Source organism: Rhinoderma darwinii (genome assembly GCF_050947455.1).
Source record: "Rhinoderma darwinii isolate aRhiDar2 chromosome 5 unlocalized genomic scaffold, aRhiDar2.hap1 SUPER_5_unloc_36, whole genome shotgun sequence".
Classification (NCBI taxonomy): Eukaryota; Metazoa; Chordata; class Amphibia; order Anura; family Rhinodermatidae; genus Rhinoderma; species Rhinoderma darwinii.
The window spans coordinates 245383-252932 of NW_027461794.1; the positions used below are offsets into that span (position 1 = coordinate 245383).

General features: G+C 53.5%; 1 non-coding gene and 1 pseudogene across 1 annotated transcript; both read left to right on the top strand.

The window, feature by feature from the left end:
• Positions 1 to 1621: 1621 nt before the first annotated feature.
• Positions 1622 to 1809, top strand: LOC142691209 (U2 spliceosomal RNA). Its single transcript, XR_012859841.1, has one exon. It is a non-coding gene; the product is annotated as a U2 spliceosomal RNA (small nuclear RNA).
• Positions 1810 to 3087: 1278 nt separating this feature from the next.
• LOC142691278 (U2 spliceosomal RNA) lies at positions 3088 to 3189 on the top strand (annotated as a pseudogene).
• The last annotated feature ends 4361 nt before the right edge of the window (positions 3190 to 7550 follow it).

Genomic DNA, 7550 nt, shown 5'->3' on the forward strand with positions numbered 1-7550 from the left:
AGGTCAAATGCTCGCTGTACATGGACGACGTGACCGTCTTCTGCACTGACCAGAGTTCGGTGACTGCACTCGTCCAGACCTGCGAGGAGTTCGGACGCGCTTCAGGGGCAAAAGTCAACTGCGGGAAGTCGGAAGCCATGCTCTTCGGAAAGTGGTACCTGCCTTCTCCTGCCTCCTTCCCGTTTACTATCAAGCCGGACTTCATCAAAATTCTGGGAGTCTGGTTCGGTAAGGAAGGTGCAGCCCTAAAGTCGTGGGAAGAACGCTTGGCCAAAGTCAACCAAAGGATCGGACTGTGGAGCCTCAGACAACTCACTATTGAGGGCAAAGCAATGGTCCTGCGTAACGAAGTCTTGCCTGTGCTACAATACACTGCACAGGCATGGCCCCCTCTTGCCACCGTCTCGAGGGCCATTACCAGGACTGTGTTTCGCTTCATCTGGGGCTCGAAAATGGACAGAGTAAAGCGGACTGTTATGTACAAGGAGCCCCGCAAAGGTGGGAAGGGTATACCCGACATTCCCACTCTGCTGCGGATCGCTTTTGTATGTGACTGTGTTCGTAGGACTCTGAGGACAGCAAACGGCTCTGCGGGCAAGGCCATGTCCCGCTACTTCCTCCTTCCCCTCTGGCGAGGTTTTGGCTGGGACAAGTGGGACAGCTCCTTCCCTTACAACTGGCACGCTCCCTGGTTCTACGGAGATGTCGTCCGGTTTGTGAGGGAGCATCAACTGGAGGGTCTTAAGCCCGACTTGTGGAAACCTAAGACGATCCACAAGCACATCAGAGCAAGGGACTCACTGGAGTCTGTTCCAGGGCTTCATGCCGACACGTTGGAGACTGTTTGGACTAACGTGTCATCTGGCAGGTTGACCAACGGGCACAAGGACATTTCATGGATGGCCATCCAGGGAGGACTGCCTCTTAGGTCATTCATGCATGCCCGCAACCTGTGCAAGACCCGGTACTGCCCCAGGTGCCCCTTCACGGAGGAAACATCTTTGCACATTTTCTGGCAGTGCCCCTTTGCACAGGGTCTGTTGAAAGCCTTGGAACATGAACTCAAGGACTCAGTACCCAGGAACAGACTGTCGTACCGCTCGGTACTTTATGGACTATTTCCTGGGAATACCACGGATGGAGCAATCCAGGAAGCCTGGCGCCTTATGAACTGCTTTAAGGACGCTATATGGTTTGCCAGGAACCGTCTGATTTTGCGGAGAGAGAGTGTGTCCGTCCAGGACTGCCGCAGGCTGATCCACAGCCTGCTCAGAGACTATTCCACCTGGGACAGCCCGGACGTCGATGAGGAAGAGGACTGATACTCCCCTTCCCCCCACTCTCCCTTCTTGTGTGTTGTCTTTCAATAAAGCTTCGGGCCTGTGATTTCCCCCTTTCCTATCCCCTCCTACCCACTCCCCTATCCCATCACTTGTCTGTAATGCTTTGTTGTTTGGCGTTAGTGAATGCAAGAATGTTAGTGTAGCATGTGGTGTAATGTATAGCATAGGCTAGCCTGTACTGTGTATTATACTGTCATGTTATGTTTGACGACTGTTATTATTTATTATTTACTGCTTCATGGCTTGCGCTGCGTCGCAGTAATGTTTGTATGATGACGATTGATTGTCAATAAAGCAATTTTCAATCAAAAAATCTGTTCTTATCAGTTTAATATCTGATACGTCCCCTATCTGGGGACCATATATTAAATGGATTTTTAGAACAGGGAGATGGAAATAGAGCTTGCTCTGTCCACTCCACGCATTGACCTGGTATTGCAGTATTTCCAGGACCGGTGCACCCTTCCCTTATGTGTTGACTAAAATCAGATTCCAAAAGTGTTTTTTCTCTTTGCCATTGTTTCTGTCTTTCTGAAGGGATCTCCCCTTTTAATCCCATTATTTCAACACCTGTTGGACAATGCATTTGTACAGTCATGTGTGATAATGAGCTCATTTATTAAATGCAATTAATGAATACATTGCCACCTCTTGTTGTGTGTGTGTGTGTGTCTTCTGTGTTTCTGTGTTTCCGGCATTTCACATTGGAACAGCTCATTCACCTTCCTTGTCTTCTCTCCGCCCTCCCTCCCTCCCTCCTAGGTAAGTTAAAGAGCTGCACCTGAGCCAGCCACTGATTGATGCAGCACCACAGTCAAATAGTGGAGTGGAGTGGAGTAGGGGAACAGCAAACAGCCATTAAAGCAGCCAGCCGCCTACCCGCCACAATGGACCTACCTGTGTACACTAGGTGGATGTGATGGAATGTACTGTCGTCCCTACATTTCAAGAAGAAGTAAGAATTGCAGTTGCAACAAACCCTTGCTTGCCTACAAAGAGAGCAGCAATTTGGATTTGTTACTATGTTACCTGGAAGAATAACAAACTGTGCAAGGATGGAGGTTGTAGGAGCAAAGAGAAGTTGTCTGTAAAGTTGGTGGATGCCTATTTTCCATTTTGCAGTCCCTTGTCTCCCTCTTGTGGCCTCCTGGAGGCAAATAAATGTGCAAAAAAAAGACAGCCTGGCGGCCGGCTGTTGCAGTGTTGCCCTCTCAGGCAACACTGAGTGACTGACTGAGCCTCACAGTCTTATATAAAGTTCAGACGGAACTTTGCACGTGTCATAGTGGAGCCCTCAGGATTCCAGAGCCAGCTTTCTGACATCATAATGGGGCCTGCCTCAGAGATAAAAGCCTGGGCCCAGGCAGTGTTGTTCAGTGCTGCTCAGCAGGCAGCACAGGACTGGATTAAAGCTGATACAAGGTGTGAAGGAACAAGGGGTGGCTGTGGGCATGCACTTGCTGCCGCTGCCAGTGTTTATCTGCATGGCAGGAGGGCATTTGGGCGTTGCCAGGAAGGCGTTTTTATGTAGATTCCTCCTCTTTCAGCACTGCATTGTGGTGCAAGCAAAAGAAGCAAATCCTGTCTGGCTTCCTCTCCGGCCTTTATTCACCTCCCGCTTAGTAGCTGTAAATGTGTGTGAGCCTGCAGGGCCCCATGGAATTGCCTAGGAGTAGGCTGAATCGCTGCAAGGGGTGAACAGCAGTATGGGACAGGCTCGGGCAAGGCAAGGGCCGCTCGGGTTATCGCTTCTCGGCCTTTTGGCTAAGATCAAGTGTAGTATCTGTTCTTATCAGTCCTTGTAAGGATAGATAGCTCGGAGAACCACTGGGGGCTATAAACACTAGCTTAGCGATCCAAGAGCGTTCCAGACGAAGCCGGCGACGAACTGCGGAGAAGAACCAGCGAAGACGACGATCCAGAAGGGAGAAGCCGCCATCGGGGAAGAAGCTCCGGGAGATCGCTGCCGGGAAGAAGAAGGAGAACTGCGACAGAGACCTTCGGAGAAGAGCCGCTGCTGAAGGGGATCTTTGAAGAAGCTCGGCCGCAGAAGAAGCTCGACGAGGAACCGCTGCGGAAGAAATTTCGTGGAAGAACCTCGGCCAGCAAGGAGAAGATTTGCATAGCTCCGCCCCCTTCGGGAAAGAGCTATCGAAGATCCTCCCCAAGCGACAGGAACAGCTGGAAGAAGCCATGGCCTCAACCAGCAACCCTGCCACCCAGAAGAAGAAGGCTGATGGACCAGGTGAGCCGGCCCAGGCCAGGACATCTCCTCCTGAAGCCTCCTCAAGCCAACAGGCCACCAGGAAGCCGAACCAGGCTGCTCCAACCCTGGAGCCCTGGATGAAGCAGACGGTGGCCCTGAAGCTGAAGGAGGTGGACGGGAGAGTGCCGGACATGACGGAAGAAGTGTTCTGCCAGAAGATGCTCCTGGACCAGGGCTTCGCTAAGCCGGAGACCATCAGCATCCAGGCCTTCATGACCGGGATGTTCTTCGTGACCTTCGCTTCGATCAACATCTGCAGAAGGTACTGGGAGATGGTGAAAGCGGCGAGGCCTGAATCCCCTTTCTCTCGCTTTGTGGGCAACTGCCCTGTCCAAAGAGAGGAAAGGCGGGTGACGGTCTCAATGCGGAACCCACACACCCCCGGCAAAGACATCACCACGCTCCTGAAGCGGTTCTGCACAGTGGTGAGGGAACCCACCCACATCCTGAACGGACTCGGCTTCTGGACTGGCAAGTGGTCGGTAATCGTCCGACTGAACAAGGATTCCAGCGCGGAAGACGGCCTCCAACACCTGCCCCAGTCATTCTCGCTGGGCAACTCCTACGGCCTCATCTACTACCCGGACATGCCGCAGATCTGCAGGAGATGCAGCAAGAAGGGTCATTCGGTGAAGGACTGCAAGGAGGACGCCTGCAAGAACTGCCGGGTAACAGGACACGAGACCAAAGACTGCCCGAAACGGACAATGTGCAACCTCTGCGGACAAGCAGCCCACTCCTACAAGGACTGCCCGAAGAGGGATCGATCCTGGGCAACTGTAGCGGCGAAAGCTCCGGCCAGAGGGAACCCCGCCCCAGCCAGAGCTCCAGCGGCGCAGAAGACCGGGAATAAGAAGGATGGTAAGAAGACGACAGTCCCTCCCCCCCGTCTCCCGGCCCTCCCTCGCCCTACCCTTCCCACCCTCCCTCGCCCGGCCCTCCCCACCCCCCCGTCCCCAACCCCTGTCACCCCCACTGAGGCTCTCACCTTCTCCTACCCACCCATCTCAGTGGTCCTGTCACCTGCACCTCTCCCAACCCAGCCTCCCTTCTCCCCAGCTCCAGCAGCACTAACATCTTCCCCTCCAGCTGCTGGAGTCCTCTCCCTGGAGGATTTTCCCCCTCTTGTCTCCTCAGGTGCCATCCAGAGGAAGAGAAAGGTGAGGGACAGCCCAGCTGCTGAGTCCTCAAAGCGACAAGTCGTGGAAATCTGCGAAGATTCCCTTGCGCAGCAGGAGGAAATGGAGCAGATGGTGGAGGAACTCGTGTCTGAACCTGAGGTCATCGACTTCACAACAGACATCCAGGTGGCTACAATCCTGGAACAATTTTTGTCAGAGGGCCTGCTGGATCTTTCGGACCCGCCAGGAGAGGAGGATCCGCCCGACCGGACTGGTAACTAAGGTGTATCGTTTGCACTAACCTTCTTTATTCTCCCCCATGGCTGCTAAACTTAACATCTTTAGCCTCAATGTGAGGAGTGTTAGAGATAGGACTAGATGTCAGATGGTGCTAACTTTTCTTTCCAAGCAGTCGAGTGATGTATTTATGCTGCAGGAATGTACTCTCCCCTCTTCCAGGTCATACCATCATCTGGCCAGGCAGTGGACCCATGGCCCGTCCTACTGGTCTGGTGGGGGCGACTGTAAGTCTGCAGGGGTTGCCATCCTGATTAGGGGAAGCGTATTTACTGTTGACTCTGTCCAGGAGCTCGCCTGCGGCCGCTTGTTGGTCGTAGACGGTTCCTGGGCAGGAGAGCCGATTAGGCTCATCAACGTGTACGCTCCCCCTATGAAGGCTGAGCGCCTGGAACTATTCCAGACCCTGCGGACCCAGCTCGCCACCACTAGGGCAGTGGTGATGGCCGGGGACTTCAACTGCCCCATCGAAGAGGATGGACGAAGTTCCGGCACTTCAATCAAACTGGATGTCAGTTCCAAACTGCTTATCGAGATGGTAACCGAAGCATCCTTGCAGGACGTTGTGGGCTCCATGGGGATTGGCTCTGTGAACTATTCATGGAGCCGACCCGATGGCTCACTTCGTTCTCGGATTGACTTTGTGTTCACCTCCCGGGCAGTCAAGCAGCATGGGCACTCCATGGTCCCCTGCTTCTTCTCTGACCACAGGGCCATTCTCTTCCAGGGTGCCATCGGCCACGGTTTTCCTCCCGGCCCTGGCTCCTGGAAGCTGAATTGTGCCCTGCTGGAAAGAGAGGAGGTACTGGCGGAACTTAGAGACGCCTATATTGTTTGGAGGAATGATAAAGTTTTCTTTGACAAAACCTGTGACTGGTGGGAATATGTTAAAGTTGAATTTCGTTGTTTCTTTCAGGCAAAAAGTCGTCAACAGGCGTGTGAGAGGAAGAGAGACTTCAGAGAGATGCAGCGTCAGCTGCGATCCCTGCAAGACCTCCTTCAATGCGGCTGGGACGTCAGGAAGGAGCTGGAGGAAGCCAAAAAGGGCCTGAAAAGGCACTTTGAGGAGGAATCCAAGCGAATTGTCTTTCGTTCCAAGGTGGAGAACCTGGAGAAGGGTGAGAAATGTAACTCGTTCTTTTTCAGGAAACTCCATGCCGGCCACACGCCCCTGAAGGAACTTCGAGATGAGACCGGAAACATGCATTCTGGGAAGAAGGAGGTGATGGGAGTCGTCACAGACTACTACCGAAGCCTCTACTCCCGGAAAACCACTGACCCCGAAGCCGCCGATAAATTCCTGTCAGGTATCACTAATCATCTTGATCCTGCAGGTACGGAGGCTATGGATGTACCCCTGACGGTGGAGGAACTGCTCTCTGCCGCTAAATCCTTCAGACCCGGCAGGACCCCGGGCAGTGATGGTCTCCCAGCAGAGCTCTATGTAGCGCTGGGGGACTTGATCAGTCCGGACCTGCTGGAGCTCTATGAGGAGATGGTGGTGGAGGGTAGAATGCCACCGTCCTTGAGAGAAGGCATGATCACGATCTTGTATAAGCGGAAGGGGGAGAGATGTGACCTGAAAAACTGGCGTCCCATCTCTCTCCTGAACGTGGACTACAAGATCCTCGCCAAAGTATTGGCCAACAGACTGAAGGTTGTCATCGGACAGATCATCGGATCGGACCAAACCTGCGGCATTCCTGGCCGTAGGGTGGCCGACAGTCTTGCCCTGGTGAGGGACACGGTGCATTACATGCAAAGCCGCCGTACACACGCGGCCCTGGTCAGTCTGGATCAGGAGAAGGCTTTTGACCGGGTCTCTCACGAATTCATGGGTAAGGCTCTGCGTAGGCTGCGGCTTGGCAGGTTGTTCTGTTTGTATGTTAACCTGATGTATTGCGACATTTACAGCTCGGTGCTGGTGAACGGCTGGAAGACTGACCCCTTTCCTGTATCGTCGGGGGTTAGACAAGGCTGTCCTCTTTCACCTCTCCTTTTTGTTTGTGTTATAGAGCTCTTCGCAGAGGCTATCCGGCAGAATGGAGAGATCAGAGGGATCACCGCACCAGGTCCAGGACACTTCGAGGTCAAATGCTCGCTGTACATGGACGACGTGACCGTCTTCTGCGCTGACCAGAGTTCGGTGACTGCACTCGTCCAGACCTGTGAGGAGTTCGGACGCGCTTCAGGGGCAAAAGTCAACTGCGGGAAGTCGGAAGCCATGCTCTTCGGAAAGTGGTACCTGCCTTCTCCTGCCTCCTTCCCGTTTACTATCAAGCCGGACTTCATCAAAATTCTGGGAGTCTGGTTCGGTAAGGAAGGTGCAGCCCTAAAGTCGTGGGAAGAACGCTTGGCCAAAGTCAACCAAAGGATCGGACTGTGGAGCCTCAGACAACTCACTATTGAGGGCAAAGCAATGGTCCTGCGTAACGAAGTCTTGCCTGTGCTACAATACACTGCACAGGCATGGCCCCCTCTTGCCACCGTCTCGAGGGCCATTACCAGGACTGTGTTTCGCTT